Source organism: Lampetra planeri, chromosome 5, assembly GCF_965212315.1.
Source record: "Lampetra planeri chromosome 5, kcLamPlan1.2.h2, whole genome shotgun sequence".
In the NCBI taxonomy this organism is placed as follows: Eukaryota; Metazoa; Chordata; class Hyperoartia; order Petromyzontiformes; family Petromyzontidae; genus Lampetra; species Lampetra planeri.
This window is the reverse complement of record NC_136111.1, coordinates 16,218,974-16,234,018: the sequence shown is the minus strand read 5'-3', so window position 1 is coordinate 16,234,018 and position 15,045 is coordinate 16,218,974. Positions and strand designations below refer to the sequence as shown.

At 47.1% G+C, this 15,045-nt stretch overlaps 1 long non-coding RNA gene across 2 annotated transcripts in view; it reads left to right on the top strand.

Moving 5' to 3' along the window:
• LOC144719017 (uncharacterized) overlaps positions 1–15,045 on the top strand; it is a 72,306-nt gene that overhangs the window by 34,663 nt on the left and 22,598 nt on the right. The gene's annotated exons all lie outside the window — the stretch shown is intronic.

Here is a 15,045-nt window from a genome sequence, read left to right as displayed (position 1 = left end):
GGGCCTTCCCTGCAGGGGGAGGAACCCAGGGCTTTCAGGAGTTCAGGGAGCTTAGGTCGGGGCTTCCATAGCTTCCCTCCAATCTGGGTGGATATAGGGTAGGGGAGTTTCAAGTAGAAATCTGTCGGGGCTCGATGGAAAGTCCAACACGTACAGGTCCTTGTCGTAGCTGCAGAACTTTTCATTATCCTCTGCTGCCCTTGTCCCGAGGTGCGCATCGGCATCCTTGATCCCAGCAATTTGCTTACGAGTTTCCTTGCACTTGACCAGCTGGGCCAAGAGCTTTGTCGTGGAGAGAGAGGGGTCGTGAAACAAAATCTTGGCCCTCAGGAGAGGGAGGTTTGGTCATTTAACACATTGTCTAGTTCCACATTAGTCTATTGACCTCCCCTTGGACCACACAAGATTCGGTTGCCTTGCATAGGCTATGTTTTTCATTCAGTTTTTCCTCCAGCTCAAGGATTGTTCTGGTCCTTTAATCCTCCAAGTCCCTTCTGAGATTAAAATGCCCGAGGGTAGCTTTAAGAGCATCCGAGAACAGCGGGGAGGTTGGGGTGGGGTGATCGAGTTTATTTACATGAAACGAGCGACGTCATTTCTGATTCTCGTTAATAGGCCTGCATCCTTCAATAATCTGGTACCCAGGGACCATGTGCTATGGGATTCTTCAGGTGGGGTCCAGAATAAACTGTAAGAACAGGACGGTGGTCAAAAAGTTGTTGGTCAAGTATCCTTACGTTTGAAACCCAAGGGAGGAGGGTGTTGGAGATTGAAAAGTAATCGATTCTAGACATGGTCCTGTGGACCAGATACATGAGTATAGTTCCTTTTCAGGGGAGTAAGGGTTTGCAAGGGGTCAATGAGGTGGTGGAGATCGATAACCAGTCACAATGATGCTACACCAACCCTCTTGGGGGGTTGGACCTGTCCAGAGCTGGGTCAAGCGTAATATTCCTGTCCCCTCCCACAATTCTTATTATCTTTATGCCCTACCAATGCTGCTATTGAGGAGAGCATCCTAGAGTTTAGCGGGGTGGTGGGGGTGTTGATGTTCAGCAAAGTAAGATTCGTCCCTAGAAAGGAGCCATCTACCAGGATAAATCTCCCGAGTAATTTTTTTGAGGGGTGGAAGTTCACGCTTATGGATCAAAATGGCTACTCCCCTGCTACCCTGCTTCCCTGGAAATGGCAAGGGTGGAAACCTGTCCCACCTATTCCTTCTTAAGCTTGGCTGACTCCAGCTCAGCGAGATGGGATTCCTACACGAAGGCAATGTCGGCTTTTTGCCTCTGGAGGAAGGACAGAGTCCTGTCTTTTTATAGGGTGGTTAAGGCCGTTGAAGTTCAGGGAGATAACATTGTCGGACGACCTCACCTTCCAGGAAGTGTCCCCATTAGCTGGCAGTGGCATCGTGTTATGAAGGGAAGGAGGGTCCGAGGGCCAGGGGACTGGGCCTCACTGTTGACTATGAGGCCCCGATCCCACAGAAGCCCAAGTTTATATGGCAGACTGTGTAGTGACCGACTCGAGGAGTAGGACGGGGGGAGGGGGAGGTTGGTGCAACATGCTTTTGCGGGTTTCGGTCTATATCCAAAACCCATAGCTAGCACCACTTGTTTAAGTTATGGTAGAGCCCCTATTTTACGCGAAGCCCCAAATGGCCATGCGCAGAACACAACCAAGATCACTGCCGGTATATATTCCAGATGTATAGTATTTAATTTCTACACAAATCTTACATTGTTAAAGGGCAACAGGCCTACTACTTCTCCAGAGGAGTGCACGCATCACAAGCCACTATACCAACCTAAATGACCCTCGCAACAAGACAACAGCCAACAGCCACACAACAACCTGACAACCACGGCCTCAGACTTCCTCCACCACGAATGCTGGTGGGAGAAAACCGCTGCGCAAAATCCCGAAGGCACGCATGAAGCACCACCCGGCTCTGGAACAGACCAAACATAAGCTCCAAACACCGAGCCGGATCAGTCCCAGCCACCTCGAGCCAGATCAGTCCCCAGCACAGCAGCCACCTCGAGGCGGGTCAACAGGCCACCTCAGTGGATCAGTCCCAGCTACTTAGAGTAGGATCAGTAGCGGAATGAAATCACCCGCCTGCCTCAGTCTCCTTCTCCAGCACAACAGCAGCCTTGAACAGTATTTAAAAACGGTTACTCCAATTACATAGGTCAACAGTTCCAAAACAATAACCCGCAAGAGGGACATTGCCACTAATACAAAATCCCCCATAGTTCCACAACACATGGCATGTACCGATAAACACAAAACTTTGCTGGTACAAATACATAAACAAGAATCCGCGATTGCCAAACCGAGTCTCGCTCCTCAATTCCCAGTGCAATGGCCAGGGGCGGAGCCAGGATTTTGACTTTGAGGGGGCCGACTTCAATAATTCTGAGATATCCAGTGTATGTTTTCCAATGGGCGCCACAAATGTATAAAACTAATTATTGGATTTGAACGGAGTTTATTGATAGGTTGGAGCCGCTGATGTGGCTATTAAGTTCGAAAGGCTGCTGCTCAAGCAGCCTGCAGGGCAGCACAAGGTGGCAGTCAGCATTTTGCAGCAGCCGGATATCCGGTTACCGCGAATAACCAACTTTACCAAAATTTCAGGGGGGGGGGGGGGGGAGACTGAGCCCCCCCCAGCGGCTCTGCCCCTGGCAATGGCTAAAATCACATTTCCCAGTGTTGCATGTATCAACACGTGCGACACGGAGGCAGAAGCCACTGCCATTTCCTTTTTGCTGCTCCACTGCCCATTCTTGCCTTATCTACCTCCCACCTGTCAGAGCAGCCTACAGGGTTAGGTGGTACACATCTGAAGGTGTCATAGGTGCCCCTGATCAAACCCTCGCACCTTCCACAAGGCTTCCTTTACAGCCCCAACAATGGCCCATTCCCAAGCCCAGGCCCTTACTGCTTTCCACTGAAAGACTCCCCAAATAATGCTTGGCAGTGACCTTGACAAGATAGAAACGTGCTAACAAAGGCTGGCACAGCTCCCATACTTCCTGCGCAAAGGAACAATCGCACAAAAACATGACCTGTGTACTCATCCGCACTACAGCCTCTTGGGTGCTTAGGGGTGTGGCTCATTTGGCATGAATGCATATAGGCTCTGCATGACAGCCTATCCCCAGACCGCCATCCAAGATACATCCCTTTGCACCTTAGTTAGGGCCTCAGATGACACGTTTACCCATATTTGCTGGTGAAGGGCACTCCGTGCGCCCGGTACCCCTTTGTAGGTCTCCTTCTTGACAATCTCAGCGAGGACACTTTGTGGGAGCCACGCCGCTCTTACAAGAGCCTGTTCATATTCTGCAATGTACTTGCTAACCGCAGCACACAGCCACCCCTGCATCCAGGGGAGGGGTTTACAGCAAGGTAGGTGACGCCATCCCCAATCAACGTAGGAGCCGTGCCAGTCTTTATTGCACAAAGTAGGAGGCTTTTGCTTGGAGACCATCTAAAAAAAGAAGCGAAAATTGTATTACAAACAAAGATCTACTCAGGGTACATGCGACGTTAGGGGCTTCCCTCCCACCATTCGCAGGATTTTTAGACATGTCTCCCTCTTCACCATCCATTTCACCTCCAAATGAACCTGAAAAACAGCATCTCAATATAATGCAACATTAGCACGCCTGGTGGAAAGATGTACACCAGGTGGTTGAGCACAGGTAACATTTCTAATTTTAAAACCAAAATCCTCCCTTCCATAGTGAGGCTTCTGGTCATCCATCTGACCAGCCTGCCCTTCATAGCCTTTATCTTTCCCTCCAGTTCCTTTTTGCAGAATCCTTTAGGTAAAAACGTGACCCCCAAGATCTTAATCCCTTCCACTTGCACTCTCAGCTCTGTTGGGCAACCTTCAAAAAGCATAGGGTCTCCAAGAATCATGATCTCACTCTTGCTCAGATTAATCCTAGATCCCGAGGCTAAGTGAAAAAGTCTTGCGAGCTCCAAAACCTCCCAAACCGATGAGACAGCCCTACAGAATACCACAATATCATCCATAACGTATTTTTTACCTGCTCTTTACACCCTGGGATGAGCACCCCTCGAATCCTCCAACTGGCTCCAACAGCCTAGGCAAAAGGCTCCATACACATAGACTGGCGACATGGGGCACCCCTTGTCTCACACCCATCTAACTGGAACAGCTTCAGAAAGAACCATTTATCAAAAGTCTACTAGAAAGATTACAATACAACTTTTGTACCTAACCAACCAAATGCTCTCCTATCCCCATGCGAGCTAACACCAAAAACATGTAGTCATGCGATATGTGGTCAAAAGCTCTCTTGATCTAAACTAAGGAGCCCCAGTGGCCTTCCTCCATCTATCGTGGACTCTAGGACCTCCATCAATACGATAAGGTTGTCTGAGATATGTCTGCCTGGGACCGCACATATTTGGTCTGCTTGTGTTACTTCAGCTATCTCTTCCTAATCGTGCTGCAATGGTTTTGGCCAAGATCTTGTAATTGGTATTCAGGGTGATTAGGCGCCAGTTCCCAATGTCACTGCGGCCCCCTTCCCCTTATATACAAGGGATATCACCCCTCCCCTCATGGACTCTGGCACTGGTCCAGCCGCCAAAATTTCCCTATACAATTGCAACAAGTCATGTTTGATAGTGTCCCAGAACTTGACGTAAAATTCGTCTGGTATCCCGTCACTCCCTGGTGTCTTTTGCAGCTGCAAACCTCTCACAGCCTTATTCAATTCCTCCATTTGTATTTGCTTATTTATCTCATCCGGAGCCACGACCGGCTAATTAACTTATCCAAGAAAGACATTCTGGGCATCCACCTCCGATATTCTACGGCTCTAGAAGTCTGCATAATATTATCGTGCAACCTCAACAATACATTCTGTCTGTGTCTGCCTACCAAGGCTAGGGCTGACGAGCTCATGGATTATACTGTTGGGGTTCCTAGACGTTTAAAAATAAAAACACGTTCACTTTTCTCCCTCCTCCACTGCCCTAAAAACAAACTGCGCAGCCCGTTTTTTAAGTGACAAGGAGATCTTGTCTTTTAGATGCCTTATTTCATCCACCATAGGAAAGCCCAAGTCAAGAAACCGGTATGCCTACTCCAGCTGGTCATTTAAGCCCCTCAACTCATTTCTAACACTCACCCTTTATGCCTGATAGAAACCCTTAGTCCGATTCTTAACCATCTCCCACCATTCAGCCATGGCACTGTAGGCTCTTCCATTCTTCATAATGTGTAATGAAAGCCCTCACAAGCTTCTCATCTTCCAGGACACTCGCGTTCATTTTTCAAATCCCTTTCTCCAACATTAATCCACCCGGAATTTGAAACCTCGCCATAATCAATTTGTGATCCGAGAAAGAGACTGGCAGTCTTTACATGCTCCGCTATAACTTCAGCAGAAACAAAAAGAAAATCAATTTTCGAATGCAGAGATCCAGAGTTACTGAAACCAAGTAAACCCAGGAAGTACTGGGTGCAGTAACCGAAAGGTATCAGTCAAATCATTATCCTTGATTAAAGCATTGATGTGTCTACAAGAAGGGCCTAGCCTCCAACTCCCAGAAGCACGCAGCACGTCTGATAAGTCGAGAGGGCAGTTGAAATCTCCCCCCAGAACAACATACCTCTGCGTGACCAGCAAAGTAGCTATTTCCCCACAGCTCCACTCACTCAGATTCGCCCGGTCGAGGGAGTAAGGCAGGTGACATTCCTGCAGAAAATAAAATGTTCCTTTTTAGAGTCCACAAATAATGAACCACTGCTCCACACTTATCACACCCCAGATTCCCCTCAAGTTGACCGATGCAAGAGAGCTCCATGGCTAGGAATCTAGTCCAGCTCATCAGAAAATTCCTTCAGCAGTGAATAGCAGTTCTTACCGATCAAATCCAATAAACATTCGGCACTCACGGGTTTCAGGAAAAACCCCATTTTGTGGCTAATTTTGGCTGATCTCTTCGAATGTAGCCTAGTTTTCTGTTGAAGAGTTAGACAGTCGAGGGCCTTTCAAGGAAAGACTAGTGAGGCATTCGGTGCCCTCCTCTTTCCCTTTCCTCTAACCCAGGCATGTCCAAAGTCCGGCCCGCGGGCCAATCACGGCCCGCAGCTTTGGTCTTATAATGTGTTATTTATGGCTCGCAAGGGCTGTCAGAATAGATAAATTCCTCTTTCCGCCACACGGTGGCAGCACTATTCTAATGCTCTCAAATTTTGCATCCGTGCCGTGAACCCCTCGAATCATTTCTGCCATGGCGACTTAAAAACAAGTAAACCCGTAAAAACAAAGTTTTTCACTCTAAATCCTTTATATGCGTGGCGGCTAGAGTTCTCTCGTCCTCTGGCTTGAGATGGCTGCAATCTATGGGTCAGATGATTGTCTGCCAGTATTAAGCAATTGGTAATTAAATATTTAATTTGTTTTCCCTAAACAGTGTAAAATTTTGGAAAAAAATTTTCACGAAAATTAATTGTCACACACAACGAGTCTGTGTGGAAAATGTCAGCTCGATTGGATCACGGGAAGTGGGTTAAAAAACGAGCGAAAGATTTGCACGGTCCTAAGCAAGCAAGCGAACTTAATATAAAGGATTAAAAAATATATTCGCCTGTGGAGGACGCGGGGATCGATCCCGCGACCTTTGGCATGGGAAGCAAGGGCGCTACCAACTGCGCTACTCCACCACGGCCTGTGGAGGGGTTACGCTCTGGGCTCTTACACTCTGACGTTCAGCCAAAGCCATGAATGCGTTCTATTTGAATATATGTAAAATACATTTTTTTTGCCTAAAAAGTGTAACATTTTGGGAATTTTTTTCACGAACAATAATTGTCTGGCACAACGAGTCTGTGTGGAAAATGTTATCTCGATTGGATCACGGGAAGTGGGTTAAAAAACGACCGAAAGATTTGCACGGTCCTAAGCAAGCAAGCACGCAAGCACGCGAACTTAATATAAAGGATTTTAAAAAATAGAAAAGTTGACAGTGAGGGCCGCCGCTTTCAGGAGCGGTGGAAATTACAATACTTCTTCACTGGAAATCGAGGATATTGTGTTTGTCTAATTTGTAAAGAGACGGATGCCTTGTTTGGGGATTTCAACGTAAAGAGACACTACGAGACTAAACATGCTACAACATACGACAAGCTAACAGGGAGTGACCGCGCTGAAAAAGTAAAGCAACTCCGTGCTGCTCTGGCATCGCAACAGCAATTCTTCACGCGGGCCTGTGAGTCAAAGGAAAACATCACCAAAGCCAGCTACGAAGTGACCATATTAATAGCTAAACATGGCAAACCTTTTACTGAAGGTGCGTTTATCAAAGACTGTGTCATTAAAATGGTGGAGAACATTTGCCCCGAGAAAAAGCAAGAATTTATTAATGTTTGCCTGGCACGCAACACTGTGGCACAGAGAGTTGAGGACATATCGTTAGATATTCCGAGACAACTGGGGGACAGGAGAGTGGCTTTTGATTATTTCTCATTAGCCTGCGATGAAAGCACCAATGCATCTGACACTGCACAACTACTTATTTTTTTAAAGAGGAGTTGATGACAACATGAACGTGACAGAGGAGCTGCTTGACCTCAAGCCTTAAAGGGCAAACCAGAGGAACAGATGTATTCGTTTCTGTTTGTGAAGCTATTGATGATATTAAACTACCATGGAGTAAAGTTTCTGGGATCATTACCGATGGTGCACCTGCCATGGCTGGTGAGCGAAGTGGATTGTCCACACTGATCTGCAATAAAGTCAGCGAAGAAGCAGGTAACGCTATTAAACTTCACTATCATTCACCAGCAGGCTCTCTTGCGCCAAACATCTCAAATTTGACGATGTTATGAAACCAGTGGCAAAGGCAATCAATTCTATTCGCTCTAAAGCTCTATACCACCGACAGTTTCAGCAGTTCTTGCGTGACATCCAGACTGAATACGGTGACGTAATATATCAACGATGTGAGGTCGCTACGTCGGGGGTCCGCACTGCAGCGATTTTTCTCTCTCAAAGAGGAAATTGGACATTTTTTGGGTGAGAAGGGACAACCAATGCAAGAACTGTCCAATCCTGTATGGCTGGTAAATCTGGCTTTTTTGGTTGACATAACGAAGCATCTGAATGCGCTGAATGTTAATCTTCAAGGGAAAGATGCAGTGGTGAGCCAGCTATATGCTCACACCAAGGCCTTTGGAACCAAACTGCAACGTTTCCAAAGACACTTGTCCCAAACAGAGCCCTGCACCGCACACTTCGCAGCTTTGAAAGAGGTAATTGACAGTTTCTCACAGGACAACATCGGTGCGCAAATGAATAGTTATGCAACAGCTATCGCATCTCTTTCTGTGGAATTTAACAAACGCTTTCGGGACTTTGCAGTTATTGAAAAGGACATGTTGCTTTTCTCTTCTCCCTTCTCCGTGGACCCTGATGATGCTCCGAAACAGCTGCATCTGGAGCTCATTGAGCTGCATTTTGACGATGAGTGCCGCGGAAAACACCAGCAGTGTTCTCTTGTTGACTTTTACCGGCAGCTGGACAAAAACAGGTTTCCAGAAATGCGGTCATTCGCTAAGAAAATTCTGTGGTTATTCGGCTCTACATATTTGTGTGAGCAAACATTGTCAGTCATGAATTTAAATGAGAACCGATTTAGGTCAAGGATGAGTGACTCCAAATTGCGTGGCATTTTATGCATCTCAACCACTGCCCTCAAGCCAGACCTGGTCTCTTTACTGAAATCTAGATCTCAGTATCACCCTTCTCATTAGTGTCAGCAAGTTATCTGTTCCTTGATCAATTTGAAATTGAGTGTTTTGAACGGTAACATCTGTCACTATTAACAGTGAAAAGCCTAAAGCACACTAATGCACTTGGACTTATGGCACTTGTTTTTATTAAACTTTTGAATAAGATTTGGTTATAACTGTTGATGTTATGTACCTGTAGATGTTACACAAACTCCTGCTTTCTAAAAGATCTTGTAAAAGACAAAATTCACTTGTTTTAAAGTTTAATGATAACAGACCACTTTGCATTACTTATAACTCCTGTTTAAAATGTTCATGAGGCAAATATATTTAACTCATGGAAATTTAAGGTATTCTATACAGTTTGTTCAATGTTATCTGACTGAATGAAAAGCAGAATTGTGTATTTAGAGTTGTTCACGTCTGCCTGAGCGGCTTATATTTGGTTGCATTGTCATTTGAAAAATAAAAAGGTAATTGTGACAATGATAATTGTTTTATAACAGTGTGTTTTCATGTAACTTGTGGTAAAAATGTCGGAAGGAACTATTGGCCCCCGGGCATCTTCACTTTATCAAATTTGGCCCTCTTTGCAAAAAGTTTGGACACCCCTGCTCTAACCCATCCTCTCAAATGACTCCCTCTTGTCAACTTTCTTCTGTTGCACTCCATCGCCCTCCGTCGCCTCAACCTCCTCTGCCCAGTCAACCACAACTGGCTCAGGGACCGCCTCCTCCATCCCATTGGCCTTGGAGCCGTCTTCCTGTTGACTCATAGATGCTTCCCCATCCACAAGACGGCGTTTCCAGCTCCTCCCTCTCGTCCAATAGTAGCGTTCTCTGGTCGACCGTCTCTCCATCAACATCAGCAGTTGCCCGATTACATAGTGTGTGCTCCAACAAAGTCTCAGCCATCTCTGCTCCCTCCATCAGTAGCCTGGTTTTCATGTGCCCGGACCATATTTGCATACGATTCAGGGCAATACCGGTATAAATGGTTCTTGCTTCTACAGAGGTTGAATTGTGCTGGGATTCGGCACTCATCCACTGCATGGTCCAGCAATTTGCGGTAGCACTCGTGCTTCACATGCCGCTGCCAGATGACCTCGTCCACCGCACCTCCTGCAGAGCTTGGGTTGGCCTTAATAGACAACATAGCCCCTACAACCACCAATGTTGAGGGTGCTCGGGATGTGTTGCAGGGCACCATCAGCAGCTCTTAACCTCACCCGCCACTGTCTAGCACCAGTCCCAATGACCAGAGAGTCCTGTACACGTTTGCAGTTTGACAACAGATGGCAGTGCTGTTGCAGCCACACCTCCACATCATGATCAGGTAGCGATTTATTGCACAGAAAGACAGTCACCATTTTCGTGTCAAATTCTGACAGCAAATGCAGCTTGAGCAGTAACAGAGGCCTCTCGCCTGCCCTCTCCTCAAACAGTGTCAGAAAGCGTTGCAGTAAATTGCTGGTCCTAAAGCTGACATTGAAAGCCCTGTCGCCCGGCAAAGCTATCAAACAAAATAGGTCCATGGGCTCAACTTGCAGCATTCATATAACCACTGTTCACACAAAAATCGAGCGGTCCAGCCACTTCTTCCGGCACGTCTTCCTTAAAAAGGCAACCCGGACGCAGTTGTCGCCTAGCACGGTCCTGTGCGAAGCGTGCTCCCGGCCCACCGCGCCAACGCCCCGCACGTTCCTGGCGCTGTTCCGCCCACACAGGTTCTACATTCACCTTTGTAGTCTTGTCCTGATCGTCTTGTGCCTGCTGGCCAGCAGAGTCCTCAACTTCCGTAGTACTCCTGTCAAGCCTAGCAGAAGCCACCTCCCTCTGCACCAGCACATCCACCCTTCCTGGCAGCTGCCTCTAGGCATCCCCCCGCAGCCTCCCGCCTCCCAGTCAAGACCGATGCCCGAGCTGCAGCACTCTCTTTCACGGGCCTCCGCCAGCTTCCACCTCAGCAGCAGTCGACGTGGCTTGGTCATGCCGACTCGTCTCGACAGCTCGGCAGGTCTCCGTAACCACTCTAGGTTGGCAAGGCAACATATGGCCCGACAGCCAGTGTACCTGCCTCTCCACGGAGATCTTTAGTAAGAAGGGAAAGCGTCTGCAATAGATGTCTGCAGCTTCAACGATGACACCAGCACAGCAGCCGCCTCGGCTGCTGTGCTGGGACATTGCCACGAGAAGAAACACAGGGTCACTTACAACACTTTGCTGCACAGAGCATACCGATCAGATAAAAAGAAAAGGAAAGAAGAGAAAAGAAGAAAACATTGTCGGTCCATCCACTACATTCAAAAGCAAGAGGTCCACAGCCACCAGAACAAGCCTCAAATCCGCAATACACTGTGCTGCGGGAGGGGACTTTCCCCAGTGCTGCTTGTGCTAACCCATGCCACATGGGTGCGGAGGCCACTGCCATTTCCATCTTGCTACATCACAGCCCAGTCTTGCCCCATCTACCTCTACCACCCGACCGATCAGCTTACAGATTAGGTGGTCGACCTCGGTCGGCGTCATGTAGGTACCCTGGAGCATCTGATCCCTCGCCTTCCACAAGGCTTCCTTTATCGCCCCCACAACGGCCCATGTCTGGGCCCAGGCCCTTCCCGCTTTCTACCGAAAGAGTCCAAATGATATTTGGCGTCATGACCTCGACCAGATGGAAACGGGCTAGCAAAGGCCGGTACACCTCCCACACCTCCAGTGCAAAGGGACGTCGCACAAAAAGATGGCTCGTGTACTCGTCCAAATTACAGCCCCTCGGGTACTTAGGGGAGCAGGTCATATGGTGAGAATGCACGAATGCCCTGCATGGCAACCTGTCCCAGGCCACTAACCATGACATGTCCCTTTGCATCTTAGTTAGGGCCCCCGACGTTACGTTCTTCCATATTTGGTGGTGGAGGGCACTCCGCACGCCTGGTATGTCCGCACAGGTTTCCCTCTTGCCAACCTCGGCAAGGACTTCCTTGGGTGCCACGACTCCCTCTCCAGTCGGCGCGTATTCCGCGATGTACTTGTCCACCATGCCGGCAGAGCTATTCAACAAAAAAGGTCCATAGGCTCGACCTGCAGCATGCCCACAATTACGGTCCGCACAAAGATTGAGCGGTCCATGGTTACGTCGTCCAGTACGTTGTCTTTAAAGGCCATCCGAACAGTTATGTCGCTCAGTCTGGGCCGGCATTAAACTCACCCTCGGTCCACCACGCCAACGCCCCGTACGTTTCTGGTGCCGCTCCGCCCCCATTAGTCCCACATCTACCTTGGCAGACGTGTTCTGGTTGCCCCATGCCCGCTGGCCAGCAGCGCCGCCAGCCACCACAGCATTCTCGACCAGCTCATCGGGAGTCGCCTCCCTCCGTGCCGGGAGCTCCGCTCTCCATGGCCACTGCCTCCAGGCATCCCCTGCCACCTGCCTCCTCCCAGTCGAGGTCGACGGCAGCGCCGCATCGTCCTCCTTCCCGGACTCCCGCCCTCCAGACGGCCGAGTCGCGTCGGTTCCTACCCCCGCAGGTGTCAACTGGGCCTGGTCGTCCTGGTCCTCCACAGCAGCTCGGCAGGTCTCCATCACCTACTCGGGATTCGCAAGGCGACCAATGGCCTGGCAGCCAGGGTCCTTTGCCGGTGCGCAGGCAGCAACGCAGTCAGGCAGGCACGATGACACAATCACGATAATGAGGCTCGGCGAGGCACACTCCTGCACAGCAGTCGCCTCAAACAAGCTGCAGAGCGGAATGAAATCCCCCCACCCCCTCCCCCTTGGTTTCCCGCAGCGGAGCCTTTTATTGAATCACACCCTTGGGCCCTTCCCACATTTGATTAGCACGGCGTGCCCACGAGTCCAAACCCCCGTCCCCACGAGCCAATCCAATCCCACACACCTGCAACCACTTTCACACAAAGCCACCCCCGCGAGTCCCTCGCTTCTCCCCAATCAAAGAAACACCCTGCCCCCAAAGCTATCACTCTGACTGCCACAGTTGGGGAGGGAACACCAGCCCCCCGAAGGGGGGAATCTCTGTGTGCTCTGGAGATAGCCATAAAGTGAGGCTATCCGCAGTGACCCGTGTTGTGTGCCTTGCATTGACACTGACATGAAGTGGTTGGTGAGGTCACTCGAAAGAGCAGCTCACTGTGGCATGACGTCACTGGAAGTTGATTCACAACATATTAATTGTCTTCATGATTTCATCACTTTAAATATGAAGAAAACAAGCATTGTAACGGAGAGTGCAATCAACTAGAGGCAAAGCAAAAGCAAACAGAGAACTACAAACGGCTGATAAAGAAACGAGAGCTCTGAAATTGTATGACAATGCCAAACAAAAGACTCACTCCACAGAAGTCTGAAAAACAATTATGAATTAGATTGTAAATCAGGGAACACATGAAAATTAATAGACGATATTATACCATGCTATGTGAAAAGAAGAGCTGTATAATGAAGTTAATAATTTTCAATTGACAAACGGCAATCTTTAGAGACAAAATCATAAAACTACTGTCATAAATAATGTATTCAGATCTGTATTACATTTTAAAAACATTACTCTGTATACTAGCAGGAAGTACCCAGCTTTGCCCGGGGGAAAAATATATTTCAAAACTTGTCTTCTCTTAAAAAATATTTTTACCCCCACTCCAGCCAATTTTTATTTTGTAGGCATATAGCAGTATCTACTGACTCTATAGTCATATCTACCGACTCTACAGCCATATATACTGACTGTAGTAGTATACACTGACTCTGCAGTAGTATCTACTGACTCTACAGTCGTATCTATTGATTCTACAGTAGTATCTACTGACTCTATAGTAGTATACACTGACTCTACAGTAGTATCTACTGACTATAGTAGTATTATCCACTGACTATAATAGTATATATTGACTCTATAGTATCTTAATTTGGAGCTTTCGTGACTGCAGGAATTACTCTTTGGTTCTTTCGGTAAAGTCACGTATAAACATAAAATAATAAATTAAATAATACCATACGACGTTTCGATTGCAACACAAGCAATCATCATCAGGTATAAATGAAATAGCAACAAAAATCTAACCAGAAAACTATAGACAGACATATAAGCAGACATATATCACCAAGATACATAGAGAGAGAGCAACACATAGGCACACAGAGAGAACATCTCTGTGACGAGGCCTTAAATAGAGAGAGGAGGCGGGGCGGAGAGAGGGAGGGAGGTTAGAGAAAAAAATAGCATGTCAATGGGTAGGACGACGTGTGGTAAAGTACGCAAGCTTGAAAATTAGAACGGGAGAGAGACACACTGAATTAAATAACCTAGCAAAATATCGAAATGTGATGTAATGCAACACAGAGAGTCGGTCAACACACAATTAACGCATAGCCTGGTCGATTACGTATTTCAAAGATTGCTAAGTTAGAATTTAAGTGTGAAAATTCCAAAGAGAGACAAAAAACGCAAAAAAAAACACGAGGAACGGAGACACACAGACAGAGCAGAACATAAGAACGACAAAAAACGAGTGGAGACAGAAAAAATACACTAAATACACAGGCAGAGAGAGAAAACAAAAAACCCAGAGAGAGAGAAAAAGATAAACTTTAAACTTCCCCGTAGAAGTGGTTCAATCTTAATTTGTAGCTTTCGTGACTGCAGGAATTACTCTGGTTTTTCTCTAACCCCCCTCCCTCTCTCCGCCCCCTCTCTCTATTTAAGGCCTCGTCACAGAGACGATCTCTCTCTGTGTGCCTATGTGTTGCTCTCTCTCTCTGTATCTTTGTGATATCTGTCTGCTTATATGTCTGTCTATAGCTTTCTGGTTAGATTTTTGTTGCTATTTCATTTATACCTGATGACGATTGCTTGTGTTGCAATCGAAACGTCGTATGCTATTATTTAATTTATTATTCTATCTTTATACGTGACTTTACCGAAATAACCAAAGAGTTAGACTCTATAGTAGTATCTACTGAGTATAGTAATAACTACTAACTCTATAGTAGTATTTGCTGACTCTAAAGTAGTAATTACTGACTCTTCAGTATTATCTTATGACTGTAGTAGTAGCTCCTGACTCTACAGTAGTATCTACTGACTCTACAGTAGTATCTAATTACTATTGTAGTATTTACTGAATCTATAGTAGCATCTATTGACTCTGTAGTAGTATCTATTGGCTATAGTAGTAACTACTAACTATAGTAGTATCTGCTGACTCTATAGCAGTATCTGGTGACTCATAGCAGTATCTAATGAC